This window comes from Pinus tabuliformis, chromosome 8 (assembly GCF_031772625.1).
Source record: "Pinus tabuliformis cultivar Carrire ecotype Pingquan chromosome 8, CPIR1, whole genome shotgun sequence".
Taxonomy (NCBI): Eukaryota; Viridiplantae; Streptophyta; class Pinopsida; order Pinales; family Pinaceae; genus Pinus; species Pinus tabuliformis.
Window position 1 is genome coordinate 551716922 of NC_142294.1, and position 15883 is coordinate 551732804.

At 39.4% G+C, this 15883-nt stretch overlaps 1 pseudogene; it reads right to left on the minus strand.

Annotated features, from left to right (window-relative positions):
• Positions 1-1698: 1698 nt before the first annotated feature.
• On the minus strand, positions 1699-14136 carry LOC149236629 (uncharacterized; annotated as a pseudogene).
• Positions 14137-15883: the final 1747 nt, after the last annotated feature.

Sequence of the window (15883 nt, forward strand, 5' to 3'; positions counted from 1 at the left end):
AACACCATCATGCTTGGGTTTGGGAGAACTCAAGCTCAACAACTTCCACTTGATGTTTCTCGATCACATATTGGTGCCAAGCTTGGTATTGCATGATGACATACCCAAGCTTTGTGATGCTGTCTGGCTAGAAACAAAATATAGCCTCCATGGCATCTAGGTACAATTATTTGGAACCAGTTTCTACTTCCTTTTGAAGCATGAGCAACATTGTTCGCACTTGGACAGGGCCACCGATGTATTTTTGCATGTTATGTCTATTCACCCCCAATTCCTCCTTAGTAGAAATATGTCCCAGTTGATCCAAGTATTCCTCTATCTCCTTTCTGACATGGTTCCTAGGTTTGGCTTTAGTGATTGAGACAACTTATGGGATCCTGTGGGTCTTTACCAATAAATCCAAAATTTTGTATAACCGTGCATACGAGGCCTGAATACTACCTGTTAGCGCTCAAATTTTCCTCAGGCTGAGGAAGGCGAAACTCAAGGCAACATCAAACAAAGCTCAGCCTCGTAGCTAGCCCTACGAGGACAGGAGAGGGCTCTCTCCGGGTCTATCTCGGCAGAAACGTCTTCAAAGGGGCTGAGATGACCAATAAGGAATACTAATTTTAGGCTAGTAAATTGATAGGAAAAGGGGTTTTAATGGATGATGGGGTTTTCTGGGTTGCATGGGGCAAAGAAACAGCTTGAATAGAGAAACATAATCAAAAACACAGATTATCTCCTGAGGCAAGGTAGGCAAGAAATTTTAACATCAAATTGAGATTAAATGGAACGGCAAGACTGCTGAGGAGTTGACAAGGGCATAGAAGATGAATCCTTGTCAAACAGAAGAGAACATTAAATATGAACAAACTTAAAGGTAGAGCATACAAGTTATGAATTCTAACTTAACACTTCATTTGTTCAAATGGAAATGATCATGAAATGAAATGAACACATAAAACGCTACATATGAAACAAAGGATGACACAAATGTTAAATTTCATACCACAGGAATCTCAGGGGTCAGAGCTGCATTTTTTATTAAAATCTCTGTCAAACAGTTGTACAATGAAACTCTCTGTTCTCCACCAGCTCTCAGAATTCTCTCCCCTCCTCCCCGTTACAAATGATTTTTAAATACATTAAACAGCTCAGAAGAAAACCGATCCATGAAAACATGGAACTGTTTCGACTGGCACTATGAAAAATAGTAAAAATCAACTCATCGGTTCCTAAAGATCAGTGCATACATATCTGTGACCAATACAAAGGCGGACGCTGTAGTGTGAACCCTCCAAATCATAACTGAAGACTAGGATAGGCAATCTGTCCCTATTTTTCTGCTCAGGATCGATGTCTTCGTTCTAATTTTGTTTTCGACCTGGACTGCCACGTTATACTTTCCATTTCCTCTTGCTGTTAGACCAAAATGGCATGTGGAATGTGGAGGTCGCCTTTTTGACAAGCGCATTGCAAAATCAAGCCACGTTACTATTTGAAACAAAACCATTCTTACATACAGTAAATGGACCAAGAACCTTCCCCTACAGGTCGATGAAAAACCATTTTTTCTAAAAACAGAGCATCGTTTCCCTTGAATTCCTCTGATGGCCAATTAAGAGATAAATGCTGGAGCGCAGATCCCTCTGAAGTCTTGAAATAGGAATTGAATCCTATGTCTTCTGCTGTGATGTATATCTTCGTTCCAATTTAAAGTATTTTGGCTCCGTTTGAATAGCGCTCTTGGGCCATATTCATGAGCCAGTTGTTGCTACCCAAATCACTGCCTCTGCACACGCATAAGGTTATACAAAGATGCATTCATTCAGCACCTTTCTATCTGTTGTCAGAACGACATACTGAAATCAAACATATATGTTTGTATTCCCTATTGGAGCTTTCTTAGTTTCTAATTCGTCCAAAAAGAAGAGCCTCTAGTTCTAAGGCCAACAATATAATGACAGGAAATAACAAGCATGAATGGACGACGTTTGAAATGTGCTCTTTTGTAAGCCTTAATTCGGATAGAATATACAAAGCGTTCATTGGAGCAGTCTTGAAGCAACGTTATGGTACATGGAGCAGCGTATTGGAGAGTGTTAATTTGCAAATGTTTTCTCACATATTTGGCAGCATGCTCACTTATTATCGCTTGGATTTGGCATATTAATACTTGCAATTGGCTTATCGATTCCTTTGTACCCACGATGGCAAACCAATTGCAGCTGACACCTATGAAATATATCAATGTTTTCGACTATTTGAAGTGTTCACCTTCATTTGCAATGACAGTGAAAAGACCTGATGCCACCGCCACCTGCAGGTCCATTGGTATAAAGAGTTTCAAATTCCTGTGTAAAATGAACTGCATGATCCTTTTCAGTGTAAAACTCGGAAGCAGCTACATCCATGCCAATAACAACCTTGCCAGTATAGCTTGCTTTCTCAATGGCAATCTTCAATAACTCGAGGCCTTCTTTATTCTCCTGAATATTTGGAGCAAAGCCTCCTTCGTCTCCAACATTTGTTGCATCTTGACCATACTTTTTCTTAATTACAGTCTTCAGATGGTGGTAAATGAACCCATCTGCATGGCCTCTCTAAATGAAGAATCTCCAACGGGTAGAATCATAAACTCCTGCATTGCCAGTTTATTTCCTGCATGTGAACCTCTGTTAATGACATTGAAAGCAGGTACTGGCATCACCAAAGTTTTGTTACCAGCAATGTTTGCAATATGCTGATAAAGAGGTATCTTCTTAACATAAGCCCCTGCTTTACAAACAGCAAGAGATACAGCTAATATAGCATTTGCTCCAAGCTTTTGTTTGCACCAGCCCCATTGATTTTGAGTTCCATCAAGCTCCTGTACCATGAAGTTATCGATTCCAGTCTGATCTACTGGATCCTTGCCAATAAGAGCTGGTCCAATAATTTTATTTACATTTTCAACAGCCTTTGAAACACCCTTTCCCATGTAGTTCTTCCCTCCACCACAAAGCTCCAATGCTTCATACACACCAATGGAAGCACCACTTGGAACAGCAGCTCTGGAAAGATAACCATCAGAAAGATAAATATCAACCTCGACAGTGGGATTTCCACGGCTGTCAAAAATTGATAATGCCTCTCTTCTCCTTCACTTTACATTGGCTCTCGTCATAGATTTCAACACTGGCAATATCCCGGTTAGAATAACCAAGAAATGTTTAAAAGAGAGGGATGAGTTTGACGGGATTGAGCCTCTGCAAGCCTTGGAACTTTTTGAGCAGTTCGTATCAGAAGACTAACAACAGTTCCCACTGTGGTACTTTCTGAACATTCCTTAAGGAAATATTTAAATTTACTATCCAGTTCTCCAATTCTGATGCACCCTTGCTCTGTCTTCCAATTACATTTGTTTTCTCCAGCCTATCTACTTGGTGAGGAACATACCTCCGGAAAAATACAAATATTAATGTTGTTGTTATCGCTCAGAAATTGTCCTGGTTGTGGAAGGAGATCTCTGAGAAGTACACTGGTAGCATGGCAGCATATTTACAGAAGATTTGAGGAGACGGAGTCTAACATTGGCTCCAATTGGGCTAGCAGTTGCCGCTTCGTGGAGGTGCCAAGAACCGCAGAACTTTGGGAGAGCAGACAGTGCCTCCATCCATTGGGCAATGGAGTCCATTATTCAAGCTAAAATGCATGACTAAAAACTGACACAAACTGACTTAACAAAAAGACTGAAAACTGACTGAAAAATGACTCATGACTGACTTAACTAAAACAAGAACTTACAAAGCTTATTGAAGGGCAGCAGTCCATCAAGATTTGAAATCATGATGAAAACCACCTGTTTTCTTACAAGACAATATACCATCAAACTATATCAAAATGCCAATGCAACCAATCAAGTAGATGCCTTCTTGATTGATCCTTCTTATCAGATCTTTTGGTCAACAGTACAAACCTATCACTGGGCATCCAAAAACATAGTTGACAATGGCTGCAACAAAACATTGTAATAAACACTTTCACTGCTGGCTGCAACAAACTTGCTATAGGATCATGAAAAACATGAAGATTTGCCACTGCCACCTCCTGCTGAAAGAACAAGGTGTCCTTTGTTTCAAATTCTGATCTGCCTTCATCATGTGCTTTAGTAAAAGTATGCTCATAGACTTCAAAAAACTCTGAACAAATGGATGAGCAGATCTCTTCTTGGAAAAACATTTCAGCACATGAAACATATGAAGAGGAATCTGAATGGAAATCCTGAATGTTTTGTTCTTCTGTGGTGTGAATGTTCTGTAGGTCATTCTTAAACAAAAAACAATCTTCGAGATTATCAAACATGACAGCCTTATCATCTTTGTGAAAGAAAAAATTATCTTTTTGCTGGTCTACAAAACTGATTATAAGACAGTCATCTTTTTCAAAAGAGGAGGAAGTTTCACCAACACTTTCCTGACTATGTGTGCATTGCAAATCTGCTGTGGCTTGGGCTGTAACAAGACCTCTCAAAAGTAGATCTATCTCATCTTCAGACAAAGGAGACAATGCTTTTTGTTTTCTTTTGCTTAAACAATAATTATCTTCATATGGCAGGGCATTCAAACTATCATTTATTACTGAGCTATTGAAAGGAGATTTATCACTTACTTGCACAAAGATCTCATTCTGTTTTTCACAGAGGCAATGAACTACCTCCTCATGAAGATCTAGTGCTGGTGAGATGAGAGCATTTAGTTCTGCTACTCCATTTTCTTCATTTGAGGCAGCCGCGACAATACAACTCTCTTTTATGAGATCCGGAACAACATGTTTTGCCTCATCACAATTTATCTCTCGATCTGATTTATCATCATCACTTTCTGAGATTGGAACATTACTTTCTTGCGTTACCTACATGCTGTCTTCTTCTATGGACAGATTTGAAACAACATTTTCTCTTTCCTCATTTTCAACCATATGGAAATCTTCAGCCTGCTGATCTTGACAAGTATCCTCTAAGATTTTTGTGTGCAGCTGAAACCGATTTTCATACAGGGCTTCCATGATCTCTTCATCCATGAAAGTATCATCTTCATAAAACTTCTCAAGGCTTTCAATAAAACTATAAGCATGCTTGCAACAGTCTTGAACTAAATTTAATGATGGATAAGAGTCCATATATCTTTCAATGAACATAGCATGAAAATCCTTTAAACAGTAAATACAAGCAGGCGGCAAACTTTCATACCAAGATTGGGCTTTACCTTCCAGAGTGGCCAAGAATATCTTCATCAAGCAATCTTCAGGAAAATCAACCTTCAACTTGTGAATATGCATGTGAAATCTAACCAGATGTAGAGCAGCGTCCTTCCTACCATCATCTTTAAATGTAGGCAAATTCCTTGACCAATCTACCTTTGGAATTTTATTTGGAAAACCAGGGATGTGATCTCGGCTCATGGGAGCGTATCTTCTTGCAACCCGATCCATCTTGAAAAGCTCAAAGCTACTAATCTTCCTGCAATGAAGTCACCATGAAGCATTGATCTCTGGTTTTTTCAGTGAATGAAGTCGCCAGGTGAATGATTTCAGCCTTCTTATGCCTGATTGTTGTCCACCATCAACAATCAGATCTGAACTTGATACATGTACTGGGGCAATTAACAAGTTAGATGTCACGATTACAAGCTAGACCGGAGATTGACTGAAGCAGCGTTTATCTACTTCCGCTAATGCAAAGCAAAAGCGTTTCGAAGGCTACCTGGCATAACTTCAGGCTCCGTCTGTAGCTTATAAAACAAATGACATCAACAAGTAAACCATTTTTTCTTCCCCAGTATGGTCGCCACTATGTTAGCGCTCGAATTTGCCTCAGGCTGAGGAAGGCGAAACTCAAGGCAACATCAAACCAAGCTCAGCCTCGTAGCTAGCCCTACGAGGACAGGAGAGGGCTCTCTCCGGGTCTATCTCGGCAGAAAAGTATTCAAAGGGGCTGAGATGACCAATAAGGAATACTGATTTTAGGCTAGTAAATTGATAGGAAAAGGGGTTTTAATGGATGATGGGGTTTTCTGTGTTGCATGGGGCAAAGAAACAGCTTGAACAGAGAAACATAATCAAAAACACAGATTATCCCCTGAGGCAAGGTAGGCAAGAAATTTTAACATCAAATTGAGATTAAATGGAACGGCAAGACTGCTGAGGAGTTGACAAGGGCATAGAAGATGAATCCTTGTCAAACAGAAGAAAACATTAAATATGAACAAACTTAAAGGCAGAGCATACAAGTTATGAATTCTACCTTAACACTTCATTTGTTCAATTGGAAACGATCATGAAATGAAATGAACACATAACAGGCTACATATGAAACAAAGGATGACACAAATGTTAAATTTCATACCACAGGAATCTCAGGGGTCAGAGTTGCATTTTTTATTAAAATCTCTGTCAAACAGCTGTACAATGAAACTCTCTGTTCTCCACCAGCTCTAAGAATTCTCTCCCCTCCTCCCCGTTACAGATGATTTTTAAATACATTAAACGGCTCAGAAGAAAACCAATCCATGAAAAGATGGAACTGTTTCGACTGGCACTATGAAAAATAGTAAAAAGCCACTCATCGGTTCCTAAAGATCAGCGCATACATATCTGTGACCAACACAAAGGCGGACGCTGTAGTGTGAACCCTCCAAATCATAACTGAAGACTAGGATAGGCAATCTGTCCCTATTTTTCTGCTCAGGATCGATGTCTTCGTTCTAATTTTGTTTTCGACCTGGACTGCCACGTTATACTTTCCATTTCCTCTTGCTGTTAGACCAAAATGGCATGTGGAATGTGGAGGTCTCCTTTTTGACAAGCGCATTGCAAAATCAAGCCACGTTACTATTTGAAACAAAACCATTTTTACATACAGTAAATGGACCAAGAACCTTCCCCTACAGGTCGATGAAAAACCATTTTTTCTAAAAACAGAGCATCATTTCCCTTGAATTCCTCTGATGGCCAATTAAGAGATAAATGTTGGAGCGCAGATCCCTCTGAAGTCTTGAAATAGGAATCGAATCCTATGTCTTCTGCTGTGATGTATATATTCGTTCCAATTTAAAGTATTTTGGCTCCGTTTGAATAGCACTCTTGGGCCATATTCATGAGCCAGCTGTTGCTACCCAAATCACTGCCTCTGCACACGCATAAGGTTATACAAAGATGCATTCATTCCGCACCTTTATATTTGTTGTCAGAACGACATACCGAAATCAAACATATATGTTTGTATTCCCTATTGGAGCTTTCTTAGTTTCTAATTCGTCCAAAAAGAAGAGCCTCTAGTTCTAAGGCCAACAATATAATGACAGGAAATAACAAGCATGAATGGACGACGTTTGCAATGTGCTCTTTTGTATGCCTTAATTCGGATAGAATATAAAAATCGTTCATTGGAGCAATCTTGAAGCAACGTTATGGTACATGGAGCAGCGTATTGGAGAGCGTTAATTTGCAAATGTTTTCTCACATATTTGGCAGCATGCTCACTTATTATCGCTTGGATTTGGCATATTATTACTTGCAGTTGGCTTATCGATTCCTTTGTACCCGCGATGGCAAACCAATTGCAACTGAAACCTATGAAATATATCAATGTTTTCGACTATTTGAAGTGTTCACCTTCATTTGCAATGACAGTGAAAAGACCTGATGCCACCGCCACCTGCAGGTCCATTGGTATAAAGAGTTTCAAATTCATTTGTAAAATGAACTGCATGATCCTTTTCAGTGTAAAACTCGGAAGCAGCTACATCCATGCCAATAACAACCTTGCCAGTATAGCCTGCTTTCTCAATGGCAATCTTCAATAACTCGAGGCCTTCTTTATTCTCCTGAATATTTGGAGCAAAGCCTCCTTCGTCTCCAACATTTGTTGCATCTTGACCATACTTTTTCTTAATTACAGTCTTCAGATGGTGGTAAATGAACCCATCTGCATGGCCTCTCTAAATGAAGAAGCTCCAACGGGTAGAATCATAAACTCCTGCATTGCGAGTTTATTTCCTGCATGTGAACCTCCGTTAATGACATTGAAATCAGGTACTGCCATCACCAAAGTTTTGTTACCAGCAATGTTTGCAATATGCTGATAAAGAGGTATCTTCTTAACATAAGCCCCTGCTTTACAAACAGCAAGAGATACAGCTAATATAGCATTTGCTCCAAGCTTTTGTTTGCACCAGCCCCATTGATTTTGAGTTCCATCAAGCTCTTGTACCATGAAGTTATCGATTCCAGTTTGATCTACTGGATCCTTGCTAATAAGAGCTAGTCCGATAATTTTATTTACATTTTCAACAGACTTTGAAACACCCTTTCCTATGTAGTTCTTCCCTCCACCACAAAGTTCCAGTGCTTCATACACACCAATGGAAGCACCACTTGGAATAGCAGCTCTGGAAAGATAACCATCAGAAAGATAAGTATCGACCTCGAGAGTGGGATTTCCACGGCTGTCAAAAATTGATAATGCCTCTCTTCTCCTTCACTTTACATTGGCTCTCGTCATAGATTTCAACACTGGCAATATCCTGGTTAGAATAACCAAGAAATGTTTAAAAGAGAGGGATGAGTTTGACGGGATTGAGCCTCTGCAAGCCTTGGAACTTTTTGAGCAGTTCGTATCAGAAGACTAACAACAGTTCCCACTGTGGTACTTTCTGAACATTCCTTAAGGAAATATTTAAATTTACTATCCAGGTCTCCAATTCTGATGCACCCTTGCTCTGTCTTCCAATTACATTTGTTTTCTCCAGCCTATCTACTTGGTGAGGAACATACCTCCGGAAAAATACAAATATTAATGTTGCTGTTATCGCTCAGAAATTTTCCTGGTTGTGGAAGGAGATCTCTGAGAAGTACACTGGTAGCATGGCAGCGTATTTACAGAAGATTTGAGGAGACGGAGTCTAACATTGGCTCCAATTGGGATGGCAGTTGCCGCTTCGTGGAGGTGCCAAGAACTGCAGAACTTTGGGAGAGCAGATAGTTCCTCCATCCATTGGGCAATGGAGTCCATTATTCAAGCTAAAATGCATGACTAAAAACTGACACAAACTGACTTAACAAAAAGACTGAAAACTGACTGACAAATGACTCATGACTGACTTAACTAAAACAAGAACTTACAAAGCTTATTGAAGGGCAGCAGTCCATCAAGATTTGAAATCATGATGACAACCACCTGTTTTCTTACAAGACAATATACCATCAAACTATATCAAAATGCCAATGCAACCAATCAAGTAGATGCCTTCTTGATTGATCCTTCTTATCATATCTTCTGGTCAACAGTACAAACCTATCACTGGGCATCCAAAAACATAGTTGACCATGGCTGCAACAAAACACTGTAATAAACACTTTCACTGCTGGCTGCAACAAACTTGCTATAGGATCATGAAAAACATGAAGATTTGCCACTGCCACCTCCTGCTGAAAGAACAAGGTGTCCTTTGTTTCAAATTCTGATCTGCCTTCATCATGTGCTTCAGTAAAAGTATGCTCATAGACTTCAAAAAACTCTGAACAAATGGATGAGCAGATCTCTTCTTGGAAAAACATTTCAGCACATGAAACATATGAAGAGGAATCTGAATGGAAATCCTGAATGTTTTGTTCTTCTGTGGTGTGAATGTGCTGTAGACATTCTTAAACAAAAAACAATATTCGAGATTATCAAACATGACAGCCTTATCATCTTTGTGAAAGAAAAAATTATCTTTTTGCTGGTCTACAAAACTTATTATAAGACAGTCATCTTTTTCAAAAGAGGAGGAAGTTTCACCAACACTTTCCTGACTATGTGTGCACTGCAAATCTGCTGTGGCTTGGGCTGTAACAAGACCTCTCAAAAGTAGATCTATCTCATCTTCAGACAAAGGAGACAATGCTTTTTGTTTTCTTCTGCTTAAACAGTAATTATCTTCATATGGCAGGGCATTCAAACTATCATTTATTACTGAGTTATTGAAAGGAGATTTATCACTTACTTGCACAAAGATCTCATTCTGTTTTTCACAGAGGCAATGAACTACCTCCTCATGAAGATCTAGTGCTGGTGAGATGAGAGCATTTAGGTCTGCTACTCCATTTTCTTCATTTGAGGCAGCCGCGACAATACAACTCTCTTTTATGAGATTCGGAACAACATGTTTTGCCTCATCACAATTTATCTCTCGATCTGATTTATCATCATCACTTTCTGAGATTGGAACATTACTTTCCTGCGTTACCTACATGCTGTCTTCTTCTATGGACAGATCTGAAACAACATTTTCTCTTTCCTCATTTTCAACCATATGGAAATCTTCAGCCTGCTGATCTTGACAAGTATCCTCTAAGATTTCTGTGTGCTGCTGAAACGGATTTTCATACAGGGCTTCCATGATCTCTTCATCCATGAAATTATCATCTTCATAAAACTTCTCAAGGCTTTCAATAAAACTATAAGCATGCTTGCAAAAGTATTGAACTAAATTTAATGATGGATAAGAGTCCATATATCTTTCAATGAACATAGCATGAAAATCCTTTAAACAGTAAATACAAGCAGGCGGCAAACTTTCATACCAAGATTGGGCTTTACCTTCCAGAGTGGCCAAGAATATCTTCATCAAGCAATCTTCAGGAAAATCAACCTTCAACTTGCGAATATGCATGTGAAATTTAACCAGATGTAGAGCAGCGTCCTTCCTACCATCATCTTTAAATGTAGGCAAATTCCTTGACCAATCTACCTTCGGAATTTTATTTGGAAAACCAGGGATGTGATCTCGGCTCATGGGAGCGTATCTTCTTGCAACCCGATCCATCTTGAAAAGCTCAAAGCTACTAATCTTCCTGCAGTGAAGTCACCATGAAGCATTGATCTCTGGATTTTTCAGTGAATGAAGTCGCCAGGTGAATGATTTCAGCCTTCTTATGCCTGATTGTTGTCCACCATCAACAATCAGATCTGAACTTGATACATGTACTGGGGCAATTAACAAGTTAGATGTCACGATTACAAGCTAGACCGGAGATTGACTGAAGCAGCGTTTATCTACTTCCGCTAATGCAAAGCAAAAGCGTTTCGAAGGCTACCTGGCATAACTTCAGGCTCGTCTGTAGCTTATAAAACAAATGACATCAACAAGTAAACCATTTTTTCTTCCCCAATATGGTTGCCACTATGTTAGCGCTCGAATTTGCCTCAGGCTGAGGAAGGCGAAACTCAAGGCAACATCAAACCAAGCTCAGCCTCGTAGCTAGCCCTACGAGGACAGGAGAGGGCTCTCTTCGGGTCTATCTCGGCAGAAAATTCTTCAAAGGGGCTGAGATGACCAATAAGGAATACTGATTTTAGGCTAGTAAATTGATAGGAAAAGGGGTTTTAATGGATGATGGGGTTTTCTGGGTTGCATGGGGCAAAGAAACAGCTTGAACAGAGAAACATAATCAAAAACACAGATTATCTCCTGAGGCAAGGTAGGCAAGAAATTTTAACATCAAATTGAGATTAAATGGAACGGCAAGACTGCTGAGGAGTTGACAAGGGCATAGAAGATGAATCCTTGTCAAACAGAAGAAAACATTAAATATGAACAAACTTAAAGACATAGCATACAAGTTATGAATTCTACCTTAACACTTCATTTGTTCAATTGGAAACGATCATGAAATGAAATGAACACATAACAGGCTACATATGAAACAAAGGATGACACAAATGTTAAATTTCATACCACAGGAATCTCAGGGGTCAGAGCTGCATTTTTTATTAAAATCTCTGTCAAACAGCTAGACAATGAAACTCTCTGTTCTCCACCAGCTCTCAGAATTCTCTCCCCTCCTCCCCGTTACAAATGATTTTTAAATACATTAAACGGCTCAGAAGAAAACCGATCCATGAAAAGATGGAATTGTTTCGACTGGCACTATGAAAAATAGTAAAAAGCCACTCATCGGTTCCTAAAGATCAGCGCATACATATCTGTGACCAATACAAAGGCGGAAGCTGTAGTGTGAACCCTCCAAATCATAACTGAAGACTAGGATAGGCAATCTGTCCCTATTTTTCTGCTCAGGATCGATGTCTTCGTTCTAATTTTGTTTTCGACCTGGACTGCCACGTTATACTTTCCATTTCCTCTTGCTGTTAGACCAAAATGGCATGTGGAATGTGGAGGTCGCCTTTTTGACAAGCGCATTGCAAAATCAAGCCACGTTACTATTTGAAACAAAACCATTTTTACATACAGTAAATGGACCAAGAACCTTTCCCCTACAGGTCGATGAAAAACCATTTTTTCTAAAAACAGAGCATCGTTTCCCTTGAATTCCTCTGATGGCCAATTAAGAGATAAATGTTGGAGCGCAGATCCCTCTGAAGTCTTGAAATAGGAATCGAATCCTATGTCTTCTGTTGTGATGTATATCTTCGTTCCAATTTAAAGTATTTTGGCTCCGTTTGAATAGCGCTCTTGGGCCATATTCATGAGCCAGCTGTTGCTACCCAAATCACTGCCTCTGCACACGCATAAGGTTATACAAAGATGCATTCATTCCGCACCTTTGTATTTGTTGTCAGAACGACATACTGAAATCAAACATATATGTTTGTATTCCCTATTGGAGCTTTCTTAGTTTCTAATTCGTCCAAAAAGAAGAGCCTCTAGTTCTAAGGCCAACAATATAATGACAGGAAATAACAACCATGAATGGACGATGTTTGAAATGTGCTCTTTTGTATGCCTTAATTCGGATAGAATATACAAAGCGTTCATTGGAGCAGTCTTGAAGCAACGTTATGGTACATGGAGCAGCGTATTGGAGAGCGTTAATTTACAAATGTTTTCTCACATATTTGGCAGCATGCTCACTTATTATCGCTTGGATTTGGCATATTATTACTTGCAGTTGGCTTATCGATTCCTTTGTACCCGCGATGGCAAACCAATTGCAACTGAAACCTATGAAATATATCAATGTTTTCGACTATTTGAAGTGTTCACCTTCATTTGCAATGACAGTGAAAAGACCTGATGCCACCGCCAACTGCAGGTCCATTGGTATAAAGAGTTTCAAATTCCTGTGTAAAATGAACTGCATGATCCTTTTCAGTGTAAAACTCGGAAGCAGCTACATCCATGCCAATAACAACCTTGCCAGTATAGCCTGCTTTCTCAATGGCAATCTTCAATAACTCGAGGCCTTCTTTATTCTCCTGAATATTTGGAGCAAAGCCTCCTTCGTCTCCAACATTTGTTGCATCTTGACCATACTTTTTCTTAATTACAGTCTTCAGATGGTGGTAAATGAACCCATCTGCATGGCCTCTCTAAATGAAGAAGCTCCAACGGGTAGAATCATAAACTCCTGCATTGCCAGTTTATTTCCTGCATGTGAACCTCCGTTAATGACATTGAAAGCAGGTACTGGCATCACCAAAGTTTTGTTACCAGCAATGTTTGCAATATGCTGATAAAGAGGTATCTTCTTAACATAAGCCCCTGCTTTACAAACAGCAAGAGATGCAGCTAATATATCATTTGCTCCAAGCTTTTGTTTGCACCAGCCCCATTGATTTTGAGTTCCATCAAGCTCCTGTACCATGAAGTTATCGATTCCAGTCTGATCTACTGGATCCTTGCCAATAAGAGCTGGTCCGATAATTTTATTTACATTTTCAACAGCCTTTGAAACACCCTTTCCCATGTAGTTCTTCCCTCCACCACAAAGCTCCAGTGCTTCATACACACCAGTGGAAGCACCACTTGGAACAGCAGCTCTGGAAAGATAACCATCAGAAAGATAAATATCGACCTCGACAGTGGGATTTCCACGGCTGTCAAAAATTGATAATGCCTCTCTTCTCCTTCACTTTACATTGGCTCTCGTCATAGATTTCAACACTGGCACTATCCTGGTTAGAATAACCAAGAAATGTTTAAAAGAGAGGGATGAGTTTGACGGGATTGAGCCTCTGCAAGCCTTGGAACTTTTTGAGCAGTTCGTATCAGAAGACTAACAACAGTTCCCACTCTGGTACTTTCTGAAAATTCCTTAAAGAAATATTTAAATTTACTATCCAGGTCTCCAATTCTGATGCACCCTTGCTCTGTCTTCCAATTGCATTTTTTTTCTCCAGCCTATCTACTTGGTGAGGAACATACCTCCGGAAAAATACAAATATTAATGCTGTTGTTATCGCTCAGAAATTGTCTTGGTTGTGGAAGGAGATCTCTGAGAAGTACACTGGTAGCATGGCAGCGTATTTACAGAAGATTTGAGGAGACGGAGTCTAACATTGGCTCCAATTGGGATGGCAGTTGTCGCTTCGTGGAGGTGCCAAGAACAGCAGAACTTTGGGAGAGCAGACAGTGCCTCCATCCATTGGGCAATGGAGTCCATCATTGAAGCTAAAATGCATGACTAAAAACTGACACAAACTGACTTAACAAAAAGACTGAAAACTGACTGACAAATGACTCATGACTGACTTAACTAAAACAAGAACTTACAAAGCTTATTGAAGGGCAGCAGTCCATCAAGATTTGAAATCATGATGACAACCACCTGTTTTCTTACAAGACAATATACCATCAAACTATATCAAAATGCCAATGCAACCAATCAAGTAGATGCCTTCTTGATTGATCCTTCTTATCATATCTTCTGGTCAACAGTACAAACCTATCATTGGGCATCCAAAAACATAGTTGACCATGGCTGCAACAAAACACTGTAATAAACACTTTCACTGCTGGCTGCAACAAACTTGCTATAGGATCATGAAAAACATGAAGATTTGCCACTGCTACCTCCTGCTGAAAGAACAAGGTGTCCTTTGTTTCAAATTCTGATCTGCCTTCATCATGTGCTTCAGTAAAAGTATGCTCATAGACTTCAAAAAACTCTGAACAAATGGATGAGCAGATCTCTTCTTGGAAAAACATTTCAGCACATGAAACATATGAAGAGGAATCTGAATGGAAATCCTGAATGTTTTGTTCTTCTGTGGTGTGAATGTGATGTAGGTCATTCTTAAACAAAAAACAATCTTCGAGATTATCAAACATGACAGCCTTATCATCTTTGTGAAAGAAAAAATTATCTTTTTGCTGGTCTACAAAACTGATTATAAGACAGTCATCTTTTTCAAAAGAGGAGGAAGTTTCACCAACACTTTCCTAACTATGTGTGCACTGCAAATCTGCTGTGGCTTGGGTTGTAACAAGACCTCTCAAAAGTAGATCTATCTCATCTTCAGACAAAGGAGACAATGCTTTTTGTTTTCTTCTGCTTAAACAGTAATTATCTTCATATGGCAGGGCATTCAAACTATCATTTATTACTGAGTTATTGAAAGGAGATTTATCACTTACTTGCACAAAGATCTCATTTTGTTTTTCACAGAGGCAATGAACTACCTCCTCATGAAGATCTAGTGCTGGTGAGATGAGAGCATTTAGGTCTGCTACTCCATTTTCTTCATTTGAGGCAGCCGCGACAATACAACTCTCTTTTATGAGATCCGGAACAACATGTTTTGCCTCATCACAATTTATCTCTCGATCTGATTTATCATCATCACTTTCTGAGATTGGAACATTACTTTCCTGCGTTACCTGCATGCTGTCTTCTTCTATGGACAGATCTGAAACAACATTTTCTCTTTCCTCATTTTCAACCATATGGAAATCTTCAGCCTGCTGATCTTGACAAGTATCCTCTAAGATTTCTGTGTGCTGCTGAAACGGATTTTCATACAGGGCTTCCATGATCTCTTCATCCATGAAATTATCATCTTCATAAAACTTCTCAAGGCTTTCAATAAAACTATAAGCATGCTTGCAACAGTCTTGAACTAAATTTAATGATG